Genomic DNA, 25,931 nt, shown 5'->3' with positions numbered 1-25,931 from the left:
CTCAACAGAACAAACAAAAAGGGGTTTCTAATTAAAAATTATGCCACTTTTTTCAGAAAGCGTGCCACAATTTCAGAATGGCTTACAAATTAAGTGAGTTTATTTTCGATTTCTGATAATTGATGTTGTTGCTTGACAAACCCGTCGTTATTACTTCCACCATGCTGTAGGTGTCCTGAATACCATTCTCCACATAACAGTGGTCGAAATAGCCCGCAGTGCCGTTCAAGCCACTGTTAAGGCTTAGGAAAGCTGGGTACATGAAGAAGTTGATAGTGGGATATTCTAAAATTCTCTCCTTCTTCGTCTGCATCCCTGAAACCTTAGGTCACTTCGTCGCAGGGTCTACTCCAGGTAATTTTTCTCTGTTCACATACCGACGTGGGATGGGTATATGAAGAAGAGACGCAGTGAGCTTTTTCAAAGCTGGGACGAAATTTATAATCTAGGTTGTCAATATATAGCTTCTCTGCGACTGTGAGATCTTTTTGGCCTAGTTCAGAACGCAGGAGAACCATTACTTGCTCTTACTTCATCTTGCTGGTCATTAGCCAATAGGAGTGCAGTAAATTTTACGTTAACTGTGGAAACTGTATGAAGAAAGGTTTGGTGGAAGCATCCAGGCACATTCACTTTCATGAGCGAACCTTTTTAAGACTGAGGTTGAAACATTTCAGCAGTAATAATTTCGCCGAACCTGGTCAAATGATCGGAACTGACATCAACGGCTTTAAAAAAATTGTGGCAGGTTCAAAGCGCTTGGTCGATTACTGAGAGTCTTTCCGAACAAAACTTAGAAAAAGTTAGGTATCACATTTGACTGAGGCTTTCAGTTGTTCACATGGGTACGTTGGTGGATGGATCTTTTAACCTAACCTTACCAAGCGTTTATGACTTTTGACTTTATGAAAACAGCAGGAATCTTAATAATATTGCGTTAATTACCTAGAAGAGTCACTATCAAAATTTGTAGAGAACTTCAAAAATAAATATGTATACAGAAAACTTGATTCTAACTGCAATCTATGGAAACCTCCAAGTCTTGACACTTCACACTTTTGAAAAGTGCACAACTCATAAAAATATATATATTAGCAGTCATGTTCATTACCGTTCGGATGTAGGTGGAGGTTCAAAGGAAACATCAAAGGTTTAAAATAATATAAACAGAAATATATCTGGAGAAATGAGAAATCGTGGATAAAGAAGATCTGTGCCATTATCTAAGTATGGAAAAGAAGGAAAATGAATGAACTAACACTAAGATTTAGAGGTTTGGTCTAAATCGATTTGTAATCCCCTCCACCGACGAAACGTGGACGATATATCACAAAGGCACATTTAACTATGTAATAACTTGCAGCAAGGTTAAATATTCCTTTAGGGTCAATCATATCAGAGTTCACTTTTATAGATATCCTAAGATCGTATTCTTCTTAATCAAAATTGTCTGTAACCAGATGGATCAACGTAAATTTCACTGAGCAAACGAGATTTGGAGTCGAGAAACTCTCACCCCGGAATTATTGCTGTAGTAATTGAATATTCTCTTCCGGTAACAAGCTGTTTTGTTTATAAAATATCTGAGAACTACAGTGTGAGTTTTTTTGCTCAACAGAGATCGCCGTTGTATAATTATACATCCTTTGACCTACCTTCTTGATAAGTCGATTTTCTAACTCTATTTTTTCGCTCTCAATTGTTTTGTTGCTTGTTTTCTTCAGGTGCCTTAGAAACTTTGCTCTCTTACAGAAGTTAACCTAACTTAATCTAGTATATAAACAGATTTAACGCCTCAATCTAACCATTTTACATTCTGTATGATATATAAAGACCTCATGGAACACAGTGGCATGAGCGCTGCACCTCTACCTTTAGGTGAAATCTTATATCTCAGGACCTAATCGACCAATATCAACCAATTTTAGTGCATGTCATTATGCCGATATTACTATGTGCGAAAATGAGCGAAATCGGTCTAAAACCACGCCTACTTGCATAAATACATAACCTTTCTTTTATTTTGCAGTATATAAGTAAATCGAGATCCAATTAAGTTAATGAAAAAAAACTTTGCACAAATAGCACCTGTAAGCTATGCCATCATGCCATCTCACGACTAAAAATTTTCAAAATCAGACTATAACTTTTTTGATCTCCATTTGCCTTTCGCTAACTTTATACAGATCTGCGGTTCAATCTGTGGAATATATTAAAGAAATTCAGATAGATTATTTTCCTAATAATAATGTGACCTTAGGTTCAATATTGGTGAAATGCGGTCGTTTCTAACTTTATTACTATTTTACGGAACACAGAATGAAAGTGGATACTGAGGCATTTTTTGCGTTGTTTTCTTTCCAAAAAAAAATCGGTCACTAGGTCACCGTGCCCACTGGTTCAAAAAGTGTCCAGTTTCGCACTTATAAGCATCTATTAACATGTGTAGAATGGAGATTATTTTTCAGCAAATGATAAAGAGTATGGACTCAATTTATAAGGGATACTATGCATGACACACAAGAAGCTAGAAATAAGAAAAATTTATGAAAATGATAGCGGCAGCAATTTCGCAAAGTACGCGTTGTTAATGGGCAGGAAATAAACACAAAAACAACGCTATGCTCTATTAAATTGTTGAACTAACGACGAACGAGGGCAATGTGAAATAGGAGCGTGGCAAATGGTGAAAAACTTGGAAGCTTCTTCTTTTTTTCGGTGAGAGAACAAGGAAACACTGTTTCAGTGAAAGAGTTGCACAAGTAATGGAAAAAGTACACATACAAAGGGGAACAAAAACAACCATGAGGATCAAAGCGAAGCGACGCCGCCGCAGTCGTTTGAGGCCTTTGAGTCCGACGACGCTTGGGGAAAAACAAAGCGCTGCCACTATATGGGCATTTGACAAAAGGCGACAAAAGGGCAGCCGGCCAGTTGGTTGGGCGACTGTGGCGATGCGTGGCCACAAAACGCAAAAACAACAACAACAACAAACACGACATTTACAAAACGACTTTGTGAAAGCGAAGAACGGCGTGTGATGGGGTAGAGAGGACACAAAATAGTGGAAAAATAATACGATTGACCGCAAGTGGCAAAAATAAAAGCAAAAACAAAAAAGTATGCAGGACAATTGAGAAGGGAGAAGAGTAGTGTCAGCTGAGTGCTGCAGGGAACATAAAAGTACACAAATACACACACGGCCTGGGTGACTTTGCCACTCGTCATAAATATATATAGGGGAGCCATAAAAAAATAACGGCTCGCTATTGCACTTGCAGTGTACTTTATTGTATGCATTGTTGTTGCTGTAGAAATTAGCCTAGTTTAATTTTAAATGCGCAGCGGCCCCGCTTATACCGCGCTCACCCCGCATGCGCCACTGTTGCACGTTTAAAGCACGAAGTGACTGCAGTCACACACGCGGCACATCAGCTGTGGCACGAACGCAGCGCAGTGTATTTTAGCTGTTGCTACAGTGTCATGACTTGCGTATTGTTTTTGCTTTTATACTTATTTTTCGCGTGCTCACTTCTTCACGGCAAGCATGCACCCTTTTGGAAAGTCAACAGAAGGTAGAAACATAAAAAAAATAAATATTTTAAAAACATACAAAAATTCAAACGTGCCACAAGCAGCAACAAATTCTAAAAGACACCACCACCACACGCGCACACATGAAAAACTGCCTTGGGGCAGGCTCCACATGCTTGCAACACCCCTACACAATCCTTGCCACACCTTAACGCGCCCGTTTACATACATACATACATACATACACATATGTACATATGAGCACGCTCGCGGCCCCATTCCTTGCCGCTTTTATTTAACACCTTATGTGTGCGCACACACCGCTGCGAAGGCGAAGCACAACAACCAGCACTTTGCAACACACGGTGCCTACCGCCGTCCTTACTGCGTTCTACTGCTCTTTATTGCTGCTACTGTGCTCCCCTTTTGATATTTTCGTAACAGCATCAGACTGCACTGCTAAGCTGTTTTAAACGCCGCTGCTGTCGCTGTGTTGTTTTGCTGCCGGCAACATTTGCTACGACTGCGGCTGCAACTGCTGCGGCAGCTACCATTTTGACGCGTACTTATGTTGCTTTTATGCTTCTTGTTGCTGCCACTGTAGTAGTTGTGCTGCTGTGGCAACAGCAGTGCAGTGCTTTCGCTGCCTTTGTGGCAGGCAATCACTTGATAGGTCAGCGACCCGCACAATGGTGGCGCATAATTGTTAAATAACCGCGCGTGTACATACTTACGCTTGCAACAATGAGCGCATACACGAGCGGCACAGCAGCAGCCCTTGTAACAGTTACAGTTACACAATACTATGGTGGCACAGTCAGCAGGCTGTCGTAGCGCAGATTTACTTTTGCTGTTGCATTTTATGCTACATAGATCTGTATTCTACTAGAGGTGGCAATTTTATAAAGAACGAATTAGTCACGCGGTAACCCTGTGTCTTCAGTGCGCCTCTGCAAAATGCTCTATTCAAAACTTGTCTAAATTCAAAAGTTACTTTCAGCCGGTCTGGTTCTACGCGATTTTTCAACAATAATTACTTCTAGCCTCAAATACCGGTCCTTCGAGTAGTAATTCGATAAAGTTCAACCAAACAACCGACAAAAATGAAACTTAGAAAATTTTATATGAGCAAAAACCCCAATCTATGCACGTGATTGATACTCTATCTGACTTAACCTCACAAATTTGGTTATTAAACTTAAATAAGCTAGTCTAACCCATGATAAATTAACTTGGCAACTTTCTAAAAAGTTGTGTAAGAAATTTTTCTGGCATCATCAGTTAGTTGGGAAGTCACTTACAAACTCTGCTAGTCCTTATATTCATATGGGCCTGAATTGAAATAAGTAAAAATTTTATAAGACCAAAACAGCCTCGAGAATTTCAAAGATTTGACTATAAACTCATTGCAGACATTCAATTTGGACACTGTACGAACGAGGATAAGACAAAGTATCTGGAGGCTACAGACAAAGATTCGTCGCGTCTTGGCAACTAAATCACTGTTGGCATCTATACGTTACAAAATTAAGGTCTTTGCCTATCTCAAAATAAGCATAAGTACCTTAAAACCAGAGACCTAATATATCTGGTATACCGTGCTTAGTAAGACAGGCAACTGAAAGGCTACCTCGCTCGTCGAGCAAAAATTACGCTCTATAAGTTACTTATTATTTCCGTTTCGAATGAAATATGGAAGCACGAACTGTATGAGCATTACGGCGACATGAATATACATAGTTAAGCAGTATCGTACGTAGAAGAGACTTACTCCACCGAAAAGTTTATTCGACTTGAGACCCATCGGTTGACAATGGAAGCAAGTACACCCCCCACGTATCCAATAGAGGGACCATATGCACAGTAACCTGTCTGCACATGGGATGTATGTAAACCGGTGTGATTTCGCAAAAGATAGAGGCGACTGGCGAAGTTTTGTGTTCGATTGTTGTGTCAAAGAGGAAGACGAAATAGCGCCATAAGATACAACAGGCTTTGAAGCACTACTATTATTTATAGAGTCTGATGTTACATTCCTTATTATCTAGTGAACGAAGTTCCAGCTTATCTCAGGGAAGATTTCGACTTCGGCAGAATGAGGTCTAAATCGTCTGGTAAAAAGTTTATTAAAACAAGAAAAAACGTTAACTTCGGCTACACCGAAGCTAATATACACTTCACAGGTGCATTTTTTCAGCTTCTTGAAGAGAAAATGACGTTTGCAAAACTTCAAAACGATATCTTAAAACCTTAGGCACTAGTTCGTATATATACAGACAGATAGACGGACATAGACATGGCTAAATCGACTCAGCTCAACATACTGATCATTTATATATATACCTTGTAGGGTCTCCGACGCTTCCTTTTGGGTGTTACAAACTTCGTGACAAACTTAATATACCCTGTTCAGGGTATAAAAATTCATCTTGAGTTTATTCTGGATCCTCAACCACTTTCTAAAAATGCGGTAGTTTAGTGTAAAAGGTTTTGAGGTATTTAAAATGTTCATGGATATATCCATTTTGAGGATCATTATTTTAAACTTAAAAAATCAGCCAAACCCCGACTATATATATGTATGTATATGTGATCTGGTCTACGAAAAGGGGGCTTAGGTGTCAAAAAAAAAAATGAGAACAATTGATGAGATAACGAGAAACTGACGATTATTTTTAACAGCTTTTCCCAGAAAACTAGTTTTCGCACGTTATTTAATAAATTACTTTGAACAACACATCTGGTTTGGAGATACTCAAGAGCTATAAATGACTTCAAACGATATAAAAACTGAAAATCTCACTTGCTGTCCCTCTCTAATGTGTTACATATGTATTTATGTATGTATATATGTTCACAATTGCGCGGCTATGTGCGCACGCCTTTGCCCTTGCTACTTGCTGCTTGCAACAGCGCTCGCTGTCATTGCCAGCAACTAACAGTTGCACCAACTGTTGTTGCCACTATTGTATTTTTACTTTTTCTTTGTATATGCCGTTTTTATTACTTTTTTATTGTTCTTCTATTCGCTTTGCTTCATATACTCAATTTAAGTTACTTTATGCGCATATGTATTCTCTTTTCTTTTGCCATTTTTTTCCTTTTTCACTACACTATTCAACTACTTTAGCAACCTCATCAGCGTAGAGGCGCCAGTGGAAAGTAAATTGGGCTAATAATTGTTTTTATCGCTGCAGTTAAATTATGTATTTTTAGAGAACTTTCAAAAATTTTAAAATTTGAATTTGGTTTTGTTGTGTGGGCAAAAAATAGTAAGATTTTTGAATTTAAACTTCGCGCGAAAACTCATTCCCGGAAATATTTGTTTCTAGAATGCCAAATGTCACATCAAACTAGTCATTAGTATAGGCTTGTCTATCTGACGTATGTATGTACATACATAAAGTGCATTCTGCGATTTTTACGCTAAGTGAAATTAATCAAGAAAGAAGTTTCATTAAATTTTGTGTGTGGAAACAAATTTCTGGTGCCGAAACGTTCAAAATGTAGGAAAAAACCACGTCAAAGCGGATCAAAAAGCAAGGTTATGTTGATAGTTTCAACCTACAAGTATATCGTGCCACAATCACCGTATTCACCTAACTTAGCTCCTTGTGACTTCTGGCTACTCAGCAAACTCAAACGAACGCTCCGGAGAAGCAGTTTTGAGTTAATTGAAGACATTATAGGCGAACCTTTGCGCTTTGAAGGCTATTTCTGAAATTGACTTTAACAACTGTTTCGAGGATTGGAAAAAACTTTAGCACAATTATATTGCAGCCAAGGGGGATTACTATAAGGGGACGACATAGATTTTGAAGAATGAGTTAAGAATTCTAAAATTCTGAACAAAGTCTTACTATTTTGCTTACTGCAGTATACTAGTTCTTGATCTGTTTCCCTTCAATAGACGAAAGGAATGTCATAGCTAACTGGATACAACTTTTCCTGTTGTAATAGAGATATTTACTTTAATTCCATGTACGAGGCTAGTCAACCCATAATAATGCCAAACGCTGATTGGGTCTGAACTAAAGACTTTATATTAGTTTTCTTAATCTTTAATGACGTTTCTATAAACACCCTTTCTTATAAAAGAGATATTTGCAATCGTTGAGAACTGGTGGTTATGCCAAGGTCTTCAAGGTTTATAGCATTTATATCCAATTTGCTCAAATAACTAAGTGACGTTCAGCTATAACAGATGCTTGCAATATATTCATTCCTTTTTATTATTTATAATATATCATACTGTCAATATTAATACAACCTCATATTTAGGGAAGATATTAGAACCCAACAATATAAAGATATACTATTGTAATACGTAAACCTTTAATATGATTTAAAGATTGACTTAATACTCTTTTTACAACAGCCACAACTCCTTGTCATTTTATTGATGTCTATCACTCGGCAGATGGACTGATGTAAGTGACTACGAAAGCTTCGCTCAATAGTTGATTAACCTTTTATGAACGGGCTATAACTTTGGAAACTTAAACTTGGCACAGGAGCTTTCAAAGTTTTAATAGAAGCAAAGGAACGATTACTAAAAAAAAAACTGGTGAATACTTCAGTAAGCGACCACGGAAAGAAAAAAAAAATATAAATTAGTTTACACATTTAACATGACTTACCTGGAGATCGTTTGTGATCAGGATACTTTCATTTTCAAAAATTTGAACGACGCAACTCGTTCATAAGGGCCTTGATGTAAATGTGAAAAAGTTTTGCTCAGAACTGTCAAACGAAAGTCAGACGGCAGCTGTCAAACTAATAGATGGAAGTGTCAAGTAGTGCTTGGTCTTGTCAAAGTAACTTGTTATCCAAAACTTTAACATGCAAATAAGATAATTGATTTTAATGTTCTCAAAAATACTGTCTTCAACAAAGAACGAACTAAAGGTACCATCAGCAAGAAACTATTAAGACTTTTGTCGATAAATTTTTAACAGATGAAAGCACTAATAGACGGTATATCATATGATATCAATCATATTACTTTGTGCTATAATTTCTTTGAAAAAATATTTAAAAACTAAGTGATCCGGTGTCAGAATTTCTATTTTGGAAAAAATATGTAAAAATAATGTCTATAACCTGAACAGGGCATGACTACACTAAGATTGCCGCAAATTTTGCAACACCCAAAAGGAAACGTCGGAGATGCTATAAAATATATACTATACATAAATGATCAGCAATGAGCGGAGTTGGTTTAGCCATGCCCGTCTGCCCTCATATGTACATATGAACGCGAACTAGTCCCTTAGTTTTCAAGACGCTCTCAAATTTGACACCCGTCTTTTACTCCTAAAGGAGCTGCTCATTTGTTGGAATCGCCGATATCTGGCTACTATAGTATAAAGCATATTTTTTATCCTCTTCTTTGCTCGCCAAGTTGGAGATCCGCTCTCTCCTCATTCTCATACTCAGCTCTGAAAATAAGGTTATTAATAAAATCCTTTAAAAGCAGGTATATATTCATCCTTTTAAACAGGCATAACCAGTTGATATTTTACTGCTATTAATTTATACCAGTTTAAGTAATTTATACCAGTTGTTATTCGATTCACCACCGTAACTCAGAACAATTAGTTTTGAAAGAAAAGCAACGAACGTCAAATTACATAACACTAACGTTCGGTTATCAGTAAATTAATGCTTTCCAGAGATCCTAATTGTGTTGCAACAAGCGCTTTGTGACGTCTGTCTTTCATAAAATAATGGACAAACACCCGCACATACACACATACATACATATGTATGCTTTATCAGAACAAATGCATTAAATGCTATTGAAGGGAGATAAGCCATGTTAAAACAGTGACAACAATAAATTACAACAAAAAGCAAATTAAGACACATAAGTAAAGGCAAATATGAATTATGCGTGGAACCAACACAACAACAACAGCAAACAACAACTATTGAGATACACATTGACGACGTGCTGCACAGGCAAATGCAAAAGTAAATGAAATTATGAGCACAAGCATATAATTATAATACCATATGCATTTATAGGTGTATATATGTACACACATGCAGTCAAACATATGAGCATAAATAAATTGAAATCACTTAAAATGCATTTTTACTTCCTTGTTGACATTTCTGGGTCAGCGACCCAAGGCAAAATTAAGACAAGCAAAATTAAGCTGGACTCCGAGCGCGCTCACTGGAAGTGGAGAGAGCGAGAGCGTTCGAATAAGAAGGAAAGAGTGGGTGAGAAAAAGAGGTCATCATAGAGGCGCGTTGTGGGCCAATGCGCAAGTGTACGCGTACTGGAGCAGTTGATGGCCGCCAACAGTCATAAATGCGGCAATTTGCGGACAGACCGACTGGCGAGAGTGTAAAGCAATTTATTTTAAATATGGACACGCACCAGAGTCACAACAAATGCAGCGCGCTAATGTGAGCAGCAGTAGTGCCAGCAACAACAACCACACCAACAACAAGCAGCAGCAACAATAAACAGTATAATAAGAGCACAACCATGCAGTGATCAAGGCAGTTGTTGGATGCAAAAAACAACAACAAGGTATAAATATTGTGTGCAGCATTAGGACTACGCGGCAGCAACAACAATTGCTCATAGCAAAGTCAAAGTTATTGTTCTCGCAACGTACAATTTATGCACAATTGTTCATGGCATAATTGCCGCACACTTTCGTTTGCAACTAAATAATGATAACAACAATAACAAGTTGCTGCAACAATTCGACTTACTACGCGTAGTAATATTTGCAAATTTTTAAGACGCACAACAGTGTGTGTTGAAAATGTGTTGCAGAAACAAGTAAACAGACTGCTCTATTCTAGAAGATTTTCCTCAAAACGGGAAGATACAATTCGATGCCTTGTGTAACTCGATTCTTCAAAAAAATACATACATGAAGATATTATTTACGAAAAAAAAAAATATCATTGGCAGCCAATGTAGGACTTTCTTCAAATGTGACCGCATATTCAAACTAGACTTTTTTGATCTCTGGCATTTATAAGGTTGATAACAATCAATCCAAATATTTGTTATTTGCGACGTAGTCCGAAAACCATTATATAGTATGTATATTATATACATATAGCCAAACAAAATTTTCTGAATTGATTCTCAAAAGATTCTCTAACATAAATTAATCAAGCTAGCTTACGGACCACACTAAATAAGTGGTGGATAAAATCAGCATTGCTGATCAAGACAATACAAAAACATTAGTTTTCTTTCAAGTTTGTTTACCCGAATTGTTTTTACTACTGATAACAGTATTTAAATCAGGGTGGACTCATCGACATTGGCTTCACTGGTGCTTAGTTCTATCATCAACAACACCCGGCACGTTTTCTATATCAAAAAATAGAGTTTCTTGAATAAGGACACTCATAGAAAGCCGCACGTCATACACAATTCCACAACAATCTTTACTCGACGCACTCTTTGGATTGACGTCACAATTTCCTATATTGATTCACAAACGATTTGCTGATATACATAACTTTATCGAGCTAAATGTGGCTTTCTGACCGCACTAAACTCATGGCAGACCAAATCAACATGGCTGATCAAGGCAGTAACAAAGCAGTCGTTATCCAAAAATGGCAAATAGTTTAGAAAAGTTATCACTCCTTAGATGAAATGAGCCAACACAGCGACGGAAGAACCAAATGACTCAGCTTTTCCGAAAGACATATTCTTGTGAATCCGAGAACGTGCACGGCTAACACTGTTATATTCCCTGCACTGTACTAAAATCAGAGTATAGAAGGACTTAGAAGGACATGTTGACTTACCGTTTGTTTAAATCTCATCAGGATATTTTTACTTTAAAGACCAATTGAATTCAAGTAGCTGATTACCAAATGAAATAATTATATAATAAAGTGTTTTTAAAGTACCATTTCAAATTTCACAGATTACAGAGTAGACTCGGTAGACTCAAAATTTTAACAATCGGCTCTCGACAACCTCTTACTCTAGTTAGGAAAGTATTTACATTGCAAGAAAACATTGAGAAGGATTCATTAGCTCTTCCAAGACGCATGAACAGAATTTGAAGAAGAAAAAGAGATTTAAGACTTTATTATTCAGTTATCTTAATTTTATATATAGATTTACAAACGAATTGCGTTGAATATATGTAGATACCAAATTTCGTGAGGGGAATCGTTACGAATATTGGAAATGTCTTACAGTGATTCAGTTTTACCACAAACACAAGCCTACGAGTAGAACAAAGCCTTGAAAGACGGTTGAGAGATCGTTGATGACATGCCTCGTTCTGGACGACCTTCGACCTCTTCAACTAAGGTGAAGGAATTGGTGCTTAAAATCGTCAGACAAATGTTAAAGAGGTGACAAGATAGCTCGACATCTCTCGCGAGTCCGTTCAATTGATTTTGTTGGATATTTTGGGTATAAAGCTGAATCGTCGTGATAAAGCTGAATTGTTTTCAAAAATAGTACCGTACACAGGTCTCTTTGGACATGATGTATCGTGCGAACTCCGATCACACATTCATGGAGAACAATTAGGGGTTTCACATAGTCTCATAAGTTATAAGTTATAACCAACCGAAAACATAGCGTTCAGAGTTGTATTTACGTAAACTTATTTTAGTATGCAATCCAACAACAAATTTTTTAAACTAGTATAAAAATTTATGATCTTACGATGCTTAATGACAAGTTGTGAGTACCCCAAAAATTACTTCCGATTAGATATAGGGTTATGAGTTTTACTTGCAAACAAGTCAACAATCAACGGAATGGAGGGAAAAATAGGCAACACCAAACAAAACCACTCAAAAATCCAACCAACCAAACAAAACCACTCAAAAATCAAGGTGATGCTCATTCTTTTTGTCGATATTCGTTGTTTTGGTATATCTTAAATTTATTTATTCCGGAAGGACAGACGGTCAATAAGAAGTTCTATTTAGCCCTATTGAGGCGTTTACATGAGAACATCCGTTGAAAACTGTAGGAATTGTGATATCCAATATTTGGATTTTACGACATGATAATGCGCCATCGCATCGAGCGACTATTGTTACCGAATTTAAGGCCAAAAGCGCTATGAGGACTATCAGTCAACCACCGTATCACCAGATTTGGCGCCGTGTGAAATTTTCTTGTTCCCCAAACTAATATCGTGGTTCGTGGAACGAGTTTTCAGTCGATAGAAGAGATAAAACGAAATTCAGTGAAGCAGCCGAAGCCCATCCCAAAATGAGCTTATTAAAAGTGTTTCGAGGACTGGAAGAATCGTTGGCATACACATCTGGTTGGGATTACTTTGAAAGCGACAAGTTAAATATTGATGAATAATTAAATATTTTCCGTTTTATTTACAATTTCTGGGTACATTTGTAAGTCTCAAGTTTTAGCATAGACTGTACCGATGTCATTCGAAACTCCTACTCAAGCTGAGTGGCAACACCACACGCGACCAACTGCCGGCGAGGCAAGCAAACAACCTATGCACGCGATTAATTTACGCGCACTTGTTGTTGCTTGTTGATGCTCCATTTATTATTATTATATAACTTTTTTTCCTCACTGTTGTTTGCAATTTATCATAGTTGCAATGGCTATTTACTCGCAGCAATAATTCCTCATCTTGCTTGCTCCAATATGACATAGAATTGCTGCCGCTTAAGAAAACAGCAACAACCTTAAATGACGAGTTGTAAATAAATTAGTTAGTAAAGTTTGAATTGGACTCGTAGTAGCCTGAAACTCCAATTTAATTCATGTCGCATTTATTTATTAGTTTTATTAATAAAATGCTTTAGTGCAAATGTGCAACAATGGATAATTGTGTCAACGGCAGCCCGCAAGGAGATGCAAATGCATATAGACGACAAGCCACGTAGCGCTGAAGCGCGTGTCTGCAATTTGCGCGCCAATTATGTGTCTCTTACAATTACAACTAACGGGTGATTCAAGGAGAGGTACTTTTTTCAATTTTTATGACAGAGCACGCGTAAGTTATGTCAAGTTGTCATGTTATTTTTGTTCAGTATTGTTTGGCATTTATTGATGTAAAACTTACAGCTGAACAACGTTTACGTTTTACGTATTACGAAAATTCGCGTTCTGTAAATAATGTATTTCGCGCGCTTCGCTGAATTTATGTTCAACATAATCGGCCTACTGTGCGTACTATTTCATCTTGAGACGCAGCATTCATTATTAAATAATAGTCGACCGAATAGACCACGGCCGGCACGCAATGAAGAAAATATAGCAGCCACAGCTATGGAACATAATGTATGATGGGGTGCTAAGGAGACACCGCCCGAAAGCTATTAAATTAGTTGCATACGCAGACGACCTTATTGTGGTAGCAGTGGCTAAACACCTCGACGACCTCCGGAGCAAATGCAATGAGTGCATAAACGGTCTGCGCCAATGGTTCTCCTCAATGAGTTTAGAACTGGCTGAGCAAAAGACAGAGAAGTCTTGCTCATAAGTACAAGAAAAGTAAAGGAAAGCATATCTCTCACCATAGGGGAGTGTGAGATTCACTCATAGCCACACCTAAAATATCTGGGAGTAATAGTGGACTCAAGGCACAAATTTAAGGATCACCTAGAGTACACTGCAGGTAAAGCGAATAAAATCCCGAATGCCTTATCAAGAATGATGGCAAATAAAGGCTGCGTGCGTTCCAACCGGCGTTTTTCACTCGCAAAGGTAATGAGATGGGTTATGTTATATGCGGCTCCAATATAGATCCAGGCGCTAGGCATCAAAGCATATGCCAGAGAAATAAACACAGTGCACAGGCTGCGGAGTTATCAGCGCTTTCCGAACAATTTCAAGTAATGCTGCTGAAGTAATAGCCAGTATGATGCCCATTGACATCCAGGGTGCCGAATACGAACGAGTTTACAAATTGCCAGAGTCATCTATAGGAGCCAAAAGAGAAGAGAAAGTGAAAAGCTTAAAGCCGCGGTGGCAAACCTCACTTAGGACGGTGGACCTACAGACTAATACCGGAGATCCATTCCTGGATCGACAGACGACATGGGGACCTGGATTTCCACCTGACCCAAATACTAAGTGGGCATGGGTGCTTTGGCTGCTTTAGAAGCTACCTATACAGATTCCAGCACGACTTTAGTCCGAATTGTCCGACGTATTCAGAGTGCTTAGAAGACTCCGAGCATGTATTCTTTTATTGCCCTCGCTTTTTAGTAGGCTAGGTTTAGCGGATTAAAGTTCCGCACTTCAGCTTTTGATGCTTCCTCCTACTTAAAAAAAAACGAGTGTACACGAAGACCGTGAAGAGTCTATTCGGCGCTCGGGCCTATTAACAGCTCGGGCTGACGTTTGAAACAACTTGCCGTGTTTTACGTCGAGATCTTAAATTGAAAGTGTACAAAATACAGATCGACCTCTTCAAGCGACATCGCATCGCTCTTGAAAAGTTCCAAGAAGTTCCGACGTTTTCGCGCCAAATTTTGTCTAGCGATGAGGTCCATTTCTGACTCAAAAGGTATGTAAAGTAAATAAGCAAAATTGCCACATTTTGGACGAAGAGCGACCTAAAGAGATTCAAGATCTGCCATTTCGTCCGAAAAAAAGGTTTGTTGTGCATTGTAGGTCGGTGGAATCATTGGTCCATATCCATATATTTTAACAAGACGGCGCCAGTTACCACATATCACACAATCAGTAGATTTATTGAGAGAGCACTTTGGTGAGCAGATAATTTCAAGTTTTGGGCCGGTCGATTGGCCACCATCATCGTATGTTATCACAACGTTAGACTTTTTCTTGTGGGGATATGTAAAATCTAAAGTCTATGCGGACAATCTCGATTCGATTCACGCCTTGGAACAAAACATCACTCGTGTCACACAAGTCATCGAAAAGTGAACTCAACGGATGGACCATCTGAGACTTAGCTGCAGCCAACATTTGAGATGATTTTCAAAAAATAAATGCTAAGGAATGTTCATTGTAACAATAATCAACATTCCCCATTAACTTTCAAGTTTCTGTGTTAAAAAAATAGGGAACCTCGAAATAGATCACCCTTTAGATGAGCTATGCACGAAAAACTTCCCAGTTGGAGGTAATTAGACGTGTATATGTCTATTTCTTTTATTTACTACTTTACTCTTTTATTTATTACCTTTGTGGGGTTATACCCACACATTTTTTGGCGAAAGTCTCGCTTTGGATTCACTCACCGAAAGTAGTAAATCTGTCTATAATGAGATGACAAGCCAAACTGAACAAAAGTCAAGCAAACCCACTCCGAAATAAGTATTGCCTCATTGGAAACCACATGTCTTAAAAATCACCCGTTAGTTAAAGATTTTCATATTTCTGGTTAAAGGCTGGACAGTTCAAAATTTTTTCAAGTTATGGAAGCCTTCTGACAATCATTGCGTCAGACAAAATCATTCAAGTATTTATCTCAAACAATAAGCAACCTAACTTACTCCAAACTCTTGAAAAGTTACTAGAATATCACCCAATTTGAGCTTATTGCTCTTCTAGTTAGTACAATTAATAAACAATTTTCTTATTTTTTGCTCAAATGTTGAAATTTCTGCACTTCCTTGCACTTTCCCTCTGCAAAAACAGCATGTTTCTACATGTGCGCAGTGACTATCCTGCCATTGTATGCACCTTTAGAGTAAAAATGCAAATAAAAATCAAAAATCAGCAAACTACCCACTGCATTTGCAAGACACCCCAATTGATTTGTTGCCAGCAAACGACAACCGCAACAACTACAACAACACTAACAAGCTGAAGGCTGCAAATGGGACACCAGCCCAAGCAACATAACCTGATGCTGCCTGTGGACTGCAAACGCTGAGCTTGCGCGTGCAGCCACCAATTTGATCTGGTACCTTTTCATTATGAGTAAAATGTGTGTGAATGTGTGTCGACGGACTATTGCCTTTGTTTTTGCTTTTATAAAAAATAAATACGTGTTGCTAGCGAATTCAGAATCAAGTAGGCCTTGCAATTTTTTGCATTCACTTAATTTCGTTTGATTTTCTTACATTTTTAACCCTTTTTTGAGGTTATGCACGTTTTTTTTGACAATTGTGCATGTTTAAACATGTTTTATTTCTACTTTTTTACAAACTTTTATTTTAATTTTTTTAGTTGTTATGATGTTTGTTGTTTTTATGTTTTGTACGCTTTTTTATTTTTATGATTTTTTGTTATGTTTTTGTGTTTCTTTTATATTTTTTATGTTGCCCTTAACCAAAATGATTTCACAACCTGACGCAATTATTGCATCAGCCCGAAGAAAGGCAACTGCTGACAGCATAAACGTACGATAAGATGGGCATAAGTCTTGCAAGTAGTTATGTGTGTAGATTAATAAACTGCCCAGTAGAGATTTGTGTACGTAATATTAAGAAATCGTCGTGCATAAAAGAATAACTTGTATACACTTGCAACCAGTTGCTACAGAGTATTATAGTTTTGTTCATCTAACGGTTGTACATATCACCTAAAAGTAATCAAGATAGATGTAGGGTTATATATATATAAATGACCAGAGTGACGAGAAAAGTTGAAATCCGATTGACCGTCTGTCCCTCCATCCGTCCGTACAAGCTGTAACTTGAGTAAAAATTGAGATATATTGATGAAACTTGGTATGTAGCCTAGGGCCACATGTGGGAAAAAATTTTGCAAAAGTGGGCATGGCCCCGCCATCTAATAAGCTAATTGTATATATCTCTTAAACCACTAAAGCTACAACAACCAAATTCGCTCAGCACAAATATTACTAGAACTGCTATCCATAGTATGAGAGGATGAAAATCCCGTTCACTCCCCATATAACGGTACAGTTCAAATCTACTAAAGCGCGATAAATCAATAACTAAATGCGCCAGAGACGCAAAAATTTGCCGCCAGGGTGGTAAGACAAGGCTTTATAGGGACCGGGGTAAGACTTGGACGATGGACGGAGCACCGCCCACTTGTTTGTGAAATTTCTTATCTCAGGATTCGACTGACTGATTTCGACAAAATTTGGTATGTGGTATTTTTTTCACATCTTTATGTCACGTTAGGAAAATCAGCGTAATCGGACAACAACCACAGCTATTTCCCATATAGCACACTTTTTAATTCCACCTGATTCGTTCCGTTTCCTGTACACAAATCAAGAAGCAATTAATGTAAGGGGATAAAACTTTGCACGACAAATGTCTTTAGTGTATGCCACCTTAAGATCAAAAATTATTTTAATCCAAAAAAAACTGTTCAAGCCCCTAGGTGCCGAATATTTGGACCTATAGTTGACTTTTGATAGAAAATATCGGTCAATGTGTAAGATGCATAATTGAAATTCTGGGATAGTACTTCTCTGTATGTTAAAAACGGCTTGAATCAGCTCAATACTTCCCTGGGTATATCGACCAATATTTGAGATATCTCAATAAAAATTACAGAGCGTGTTTTACTCACAACAGTGTATATTTGTGCCTAAAATAGATAAATTTTAACGAAAACTTGACTTAACCTCATATAACTAATATCAGGATTTTCAAACATCCGGCTGACTTTACTCTATATGATTAGTTTTGTAGTATCTGAAATGTTAAATCGGCTCGATACTACCCCAACTTCCATATTCTATATTTAATGGTTTTCGTGTTTCTAACAAACCTTATGGGTCTGTCGGTATAGGAGTTATATACTCAGATTGACGTTTTTATTTCCCTGGCTTTGTTTCCTGTAAATTGCAAGAGTATAATACATATCTTCGGTTGCAGCCCAACTTAGCTCTTCATAACTTGTTAAATAATGTATACCAACCTACCATGAACATAGTCTTTAATTTCTCGAAGCGAATTTCGGTTTTTCCAATACTAATTTTCTCTACTAAATTTTTACATTGGAAAATTTCTTTTGGAGATTGCAAGACTTCTTCTTTCAGCAAGTAATATTCAGTCGAAAATATTTATACGAAGTGAGAGTTATAGGCAAAGAAAATATATTTTATGTCTACAGTTTGCAAATTTCTAAGCTTGCGCACCATAAAATGTGAATGATAAACATACTATTTTTTTATCAGTACCTAGTTTGCCTTTTCTATTTGGGATTTGACAGCACTAGTGTTGCAATCTGGAACTTACAATTTTATGGAAAATTTTGACATTTACGATGGTATGCATGCTCAGAACGTTTTGACATACGAGCGCTATTTGCGTCATTTACAGTAATTTAAAATATTCTTTTCGACGAAAAACTGGATTTTTTTTATTAGGGATTTTTTGTTCATAGAAATAGTGTTGTTGTCCGTAGACAAATGCCACCCACACGAAAAAGCTTAAAATCAGAAATGTCAGATTATTCTTAGCAAAGATTTTTAAAGGAAGAATAATCGATAGGTACTAAATAGTCCCTATCAATTCACTCTAGGATATTCCATAAATCCGAAAATACTATCGATTTAACATTATTTGCCTAAGGCGAAATCGGCTGACTAACTATTATACGCTATATTAAAGGAAATATTTTCTCCGTCAGATGATAAAAACATATATTTCTGGATTGAGTTGTTTGCATTTATAAAAAATTTAAAATCTAAACTGCCCAGTTATAATTTTATAAGTCAAAATTTGAGTGAGCTACAATTATTTTTGCACTTTTGTGTATTTATTATAGTTTTATTCTCAGTCAATATGGTTTTGACCAAAGCCAATTGAAACAAGGTATGTTCATTTGAAGTTATTTGTATTTCCTACAGGGCATATTACTAACCAAAAACGAAGGCATGTATAAATTTATGTGTTTGCTTTACTCATATTACTAAATAAATACATTTTTAGCTTAACTTGAAGAAAAGCAAGTCGAGCCTCCTGCGAAAAGTAGCAAGCTATGTTTGCGATTCAATACAAACACACATAGATATATTTGTATACGAAATATAGATGTAATTTATATTGTATTTACTGCCAACTTTGATTTATATATACTTATTTATGTGCATATTATAAAAGAGTCATGAGGAAGTTTAATAGATAAAGGTACATACGCAAATATACTTTTGTAAATTGTTAAAAAATCATACGATCTTGATGATCAATCGACCGGCCAAAACGTGAAATTATGTGCTCAGCGAAGTGTTCTCTCAATAAATCCATTGATTCATACGATGTGCATCAATCAATACGTATTTTCAAGAGCACATGGAGCGAAACGATGTCGCTTGGGTAGGTCGAGCGGTTCCAGTTTTTGCTCAAGCTGTATTCCGTACACTTTCAATTTAAGAACTCGATTTAAAATACGGCAAGTCGTTCCATACGTCAGTCCGAGTTGCTGCGAATGGCGCCGAATCCACTCTCCACGGTCTTCGTGTACACTCTCAGCTTCAGCTGCTATATTTTCTACACTACGTGCTAGATGTGGTCTATTTAGTCGAATAGTATCCAATAATGAATGCTGGATCACAAGATGGGTGATGGTGTTGCGAATAGTACGCTCAGAGACCGATTATGTTGACCATTAGTTGAGAGAAACGTGCAGAAAGTGAATTTTCGTAATAAAGTTGAACGATTTGTAAACTGAACCAAAATAACATGACAGCTTGACACAACTCATGCGTGGTCTGACAAAAAAAGGCTATATAAAAAGGATCTCTATAATGACTTTATGTAAAATAAAGGCTGGAAAATTGCGACTGTATAATACCAAAAAAAGAAACTCACTTGATCAACAATGGCTTGAAAAGAAATTATCAATTTAACAAGTGGATTACAAAGCTTAACCAAAAGTCAAAAACTCTTTCTTTATTAATGTTTGCCGAAGACGCGGGAGACCAGCCAACACCCTGAGTCGAAGCAGAAGCACAGAGAAATGGTTATTCTTGGAGAGAAATTAAATTCATAGCTTTAAATAAAATTTATTACAATTTGTTGATTGAGGCCCTATGTTCCACCTAGGAACTGCTAGAAAATATATATTTAATGAAATTGAGTCTTTCGTTGGTTTCCAACTTGCATCAGCAAATTTAATTGAAGTATTCCGTGAACTTAACAACGAAAACCTGCATATACAGTGTAATAAGGTAGTAATTAGCCATATGTATATGCATGTACATTATGTATTATGTATATCAACAAATTTTGCTTTAGAATATTTTCATTTAAGTTAAGGTTCTTGCATTAACAACAAAATATATTAGTTTCCATATTATTTTAATTATTTCCTGCAGGGTAAGCTATATGTCCACATATGTATTTCTATGCAGAACATACCACCGCATAAACATTTCCATCATATATATCTGATAGATATAAAAATATATATGAGAGTATCATACGACTCGTCGACAGAACGGAAAAATCATATGCGAAAAATATCATTGTCTGCCTGCCCACCTTTTTGCTTACAAAGAAACAAGAAGATACATATATACATCTACATACATACATATATAAATATGTCTATATAATAACACATTCATATACATATATAAATATATCAGTATGTACAACTTCAAGTTGCTTCCCGCCATTTTTGTTCCCAAATCACTGTGATTGCCCTGGCAAGGAACTGGTCTTCCAATAAAATACATATATTTTATCTCTTTTCAACATCTTCCACTCTCTTATAAACATTGAAAAATCTCTTAATTTATGCATTTTTACTCTTTTTTATATTTCACTTTTTATTTTGCTTTTAAAACAACTCTTTGGCACCCACTTATACACCGCAATTCTATGCTCACAAATTGTACTGAGTAGGCAACCCGGTGAGTTGCCCCTACATAGGCGACGGTAGCAAAACAAAACAGGGAAAATAAAAGCAAATTGTGAGAAAAATATAAAAATTAAGAAAAAACAATCAAAAGCAAATAAAAAAAAAAAAGATTTATAAAAAGTAGCAACGCTCACTTCTCCGTTTTGTTTTGCTTCGACATTCGCCACAAGACGACTCGTTTACTTGGACACATATCGACAAAAACTGCCAAGAATTATTTGCTGCCGCTTGGCATATAAATATATACTGTGAAATAGAATAATTATATTTTCAACTTTGGGCTTTCGAGCTCTTTTTAGGGATATTGTTCGAGGCTTATCCCATTTAGACCTCGTTTATTATTATTATTATTATTATTATTTCTCAAAAATGTCTACTTTGCCTACCTTTTTATACGGTACTTATTCTTACTTCTAACTTATTGAAAACTATTTGTTAGGTTATGTAAGCTAATTTCAGCAAAACCACCAACTTGTCCAGCCAGAAACGCTGATCCGTTGTGCCAAAGCTCCTAAATGCTCCACAAAATGCTTTGAACCACAAATTCCTTTTAATTTAAAAACATACTTGTACTTCATCTCTTATTTTCAAACATATTTATTAGATGATCAAATTTTTATTTTTGTACCATGTTCAGACCGAAAATTTAAAAGATTAGATTATATTTAAGCATTTCATAACCCAACAGTGTTCTCACTGCCGTTAGGAAGATCAAAAACAGCTGTTATTGTCATTCAAGAATTCACATCGCTTAATATTTATCAAAAGAAATGATTGTCATATAGTATTTTGAAATAAAAAAACGGTTTTTTTTAATATTTTCCATATAATATAAATAATGGCTGCATTTTTTCATTTGTTAAGTCGATTTTCAGATGAAATTAGATTCATTGCTTTAAAAAAAAATTGTTTGTTTACATTTTTTTGCACTAAATCAGCTTGATAATGTAACAGATTTAAAGTGCTGACAAATTCGCAAAATCAGAGTCGCACAGAGAGATTTAAAAACATTTCAATGAAGTGATTTGGAACTGTCATTTTTGTATGGCGAAATTTTGATAAATTTTTAAGATTAGTGGGATAATCCAAACAGCTTATTTGATTAATGATCAAATTTGGTATTTTAGATTGGTGTTTTCAAATAATGGCTGTGAGAAGTTTTCAAGTTTCAGAACTTATCACGCAAATTTCTTTGTTTTTTTTTTGTGGCAGACAACATCTCTGAAGTGATTTCGAGGCATACTGAAGAGTTGATAGCTCTTAACAAGATGAAAATCTGAGAACCGTTCCGGTTACGCAGACCACACCATCGTGTTTTTTGTCCTCTAATGTCTTCTAATAATGCTTAGAGCTTTTGTATCTCCTTAAAATATATTTAGTCTATATTTAATAATTTATAATAATAATTTATAAATTAATTTTTAAACTTCTGCGCACACTAGACGGTTTAATTTTAAAGTGGTTTCGTCTAAGTTTCTGTAACATTTTTTTTGGAAAAAAACGAAGCGAATATTTTGTGAACCTTAACACTATAGATACAACTTTTGAAGAGCTAAATAAATCTAACCTTTCCTATAATCCCTTCTGACCAGAAATTGCGTTGGGTTTTTTCACAGAAACTTTCATAGTTCAAAAATTCCTAACCTAGATGTATCTGATTCATAAAAAACCCTTTATATAGGGATAAAGATTGAATAAGGATCTAATGTATTATCAGATCAATGTTCGAGTTTCCCAAAAGATAAATATTAGTAAATAATTATCTAACATCTAGTACGATCATAGGCCCGATCGCTCAAAGCGTCAGTCCTTCGAAATAACAATATTTCAACTCGAGAAGTCAATGATACATCCAGAAGTCTCTAACAATCTTCAAAATCATTTCAAGAAATGTTTTTCCAACCCAAAATTGTGAAATATACTATTTTCTTGGCTGGACAAATCCAACTCTCTTTCATTTATATATTTGAATCTTTCCTGCCACCTTTAGAGTTTAATTCCGCGCACTGTATACAAAAGAGCTTTCTTTCGGTATTAAGAAACAAAATCTCAACCAACACTTTTTAAAGAAACAGACAGCAAGAATATGATTCCTTTGCTGCTTTTTACTCTTCTTTCGAGAATATATCGTGATCTTCTGAGCGTGAGCGTACAACTTCTTGAAGAGCGCGGCACAGAAGCAAGAGCGTAGATACCATATATCAGTGCATGGTGTCTTGCATCCTCTTCTAGCATCTTATATATACTGCAAGCGCTTGATGAGCAGGTCTTTGTCATGCTAGCTGCTGAGTGGCTCTTCTAGTTGGCTGATGGCTCAGCTAAATCATCAGCGCTGCAAGTGCATATTTACCTATACATACATGTAGTTTGGTATGTATGCTTGTTTGTATATGTGCTGACAATTACGTGTGTTTGGTTCTGCATTTTCCACCACTGCAGCACACAGATACTAACACTAAACAGCACACGCATTAACGGCCTACCTGTTCGTAGGTGTGTGTGTGTGTGTAGCCTCTTGTTAAACGCACACAAACACCCATGCAGCTATTGCACTTGCGTGTGTGCGTTACTGAGCTGCTGTTCTGGTTTCTAATTGTCGCGCTTACTGCTGCCGCTACGCTCACGCTGCACAAGACTCGTTGCATGCAACTGCAGCCTGCCACTGACTCTTTGATTTCGCTGCTTTATTTACCTTTTTTCGTCGCGCTCTATGCTTTTTTCCATATTTTTTCTTTTGCTTTTTCAATTTTTATTTCAACGTGCGTTTTTTTTTCCTTTGCCTCCAATCGGCTCGTATTGTTGTTGCGCGCGCTCGACTCCCCGCTGTTGTTGTTACTCTCAGCTGCATTATGATTGCGCTGTCGTGCTGTTGCCTGCATCTCTCATTGTTGTTGTTGTTGGTATTTGTTGCTGCTGCGTCAGTGTGTTGTTGTTACACTGACTCTGTGCACTCGCTAATTGTTGTCGTTGTTGCTGGCTGCGTTGGTTCACCAGCTCGCTGGCTGACTGCCTGCTTCTGACTGAATAGCTGGTGTTTTTCGAGCGTTCTGACTGTCTGCATTGGTATGAGTGACAAATGCCGTCGGTCAGATTTGCTCGTGTGTCTGTGAGTAGTTGACGACGTCAACGTCGCCGCTTCGCCGCCGCTAGGAGGAGGTGGCAGAACCTACACTGCGCGCCGACTAAAACAGAAGCACAGTTGATTGAGAACAACGAAGCAAGTAAGACGTGTTTGTTGGTTGGTGGTTAACACTTTAACGCTGGTTTTGTTTTTTGGGAACACTCTGCTGTACGCCAAAACGCCAACCCAACAACGCAACACCAAACGACAATTCACAGTGCAGACGTACGCTCGCGTGGGTGTGTGTGTGTGTTCGTATGTGCGTGTGGTTCAGCAAATAGACGCGAACTTGCAAAAGTTGATTAGTGCCAAAACAACAATAACATTAAAAAAAGTAATAAGTAACACAAAACCAATTGAAAACGTGCTAAATACTTCCAGTTAATTGAACGTAATAACAAAAACCGTTAGAAAATATTGTTTAAAAAATTGTTCGAATTTCGTAATGTTCGAAAAAATTGTAAACAAAACGATTTGTAAGTGACTAAAACTTTTTAAGTGTCAAATTTGCCTGTTGCAGTAAATTTCAAAATACAAAAAGCGAAAAATACCAACAAAGTGCTGTGAAAATTGTAAGTCTAATAGCAAATTAAAATTAAGGAATATATTTAAATACTAAAAGTGCAGAAATAATAAAACACAAACTGCAAAAAATGTTACTTTGCATTTTATGACGAAATTTTCATAAATACTTGGTGAGAAATATAAAAAGTGGCTGTGTTTTGAATTTTAAATTTGTGAAAACTAAAACTATGCAGAAATGAATACAAGAAAAAATTATAATATTGAAAAAAAAAATAAAAAAAGTAATGACGAAAATTCACAGAAAAAATTAAATATTTTTTTTTGCTTACAATTATGTAACATAATATTTTGAAATCTGTTTTATTATTTAAAAAGAAACTGAACTAAAATAAAACTTTTGTTTTTGTAAATTTTAAGCATAAGTATGCAAATAGAAAATTATGATTGAATATAATAATAATAATTTCGAAAAATTATTTGCCCTAAAATTTAAAATTATGTATTGTTTTAATTTTGTTAAGTAATATGAAAAATTATAAAATAATAATAAACTTTCCATTTGAAATTTTCTTTAATAAAAACATATTAAAACAAATTTATTAAAAACATTTGATTGAAAAACAAAATTTTGAATTTCAATTCTCAACTCAACTTAAATATTAAATAAAATTTAACAATTGTTTAAAAAAAAGCTTGCCACAAACTAAGAAATATTGAGTTTTAATTTTTTTTTTAACATTATCTTAAATTATGATAAAAAAAAAAATATTTAAAAAAATAAATTATTTAAAAAAATTATTATTTTTTTTTCATGAATAATAATTTTTTTAACATTCCATAACTTAAATTATGATAAAAAAAATTATTTAAAAAAATTCATTTTTAATTATTTAAAAAAATTAATTTTTAATTTTTTTATAAATAATACTTTTTTTCATTAAAATTTTTTTTTCATTAAAAATGTTTTTTTTTTCATAAATAACA

The 25,931-nt window shown here is 36.0% G+C and overlaps 1 protein-coding gene across 2 annotated transcripts in view; it reads left to right on the top strand.

The window, feature by feature from the left end:
- The first annotated feature begins 24,514 nt into the window (after positions 1–24,514).
- Positions 24,515–25,931, top strand: part of LOC126762418 (cell death protein hid) — a 46,628-nt gene continuing 45,211 nt past the window's right edge. For both annotated transcript variants that reach the window (XM_050479139.1, XM_050479138.1), the window contains exon 1: positions 24,515–24,994. The gene's annotated coding sequence lies outside the window, so the exon portion shown is untranslated. The remainder of the gene's footprint in view (positions 24,995–25,931) is intronic.

The sequence above is a fragment of the Bactrocera neohumeralis genome, chromosome 6 (assembly GCF_024586455.1).
Source record: "Bactrocera neohumeralis isolate Rockhampton chromosome 6, APGP_CSIRO_Bneo_wtdbg2-racon-allhic-juicebox.fasta_v2, whole genome shotgun sequence".
NCBI classification, from domain to species: Eukaryota; Metazoa; Arthropoda; class Insecta; order Diptera; family Tephritidae; genus Bactrocera; species Bactrocera neohumeralis.
The sequence above is the reverse complement of the archived record's forward strand: the minus strand, read 5'-3'. Positions and strand labels throughout refer to the sequence as shown.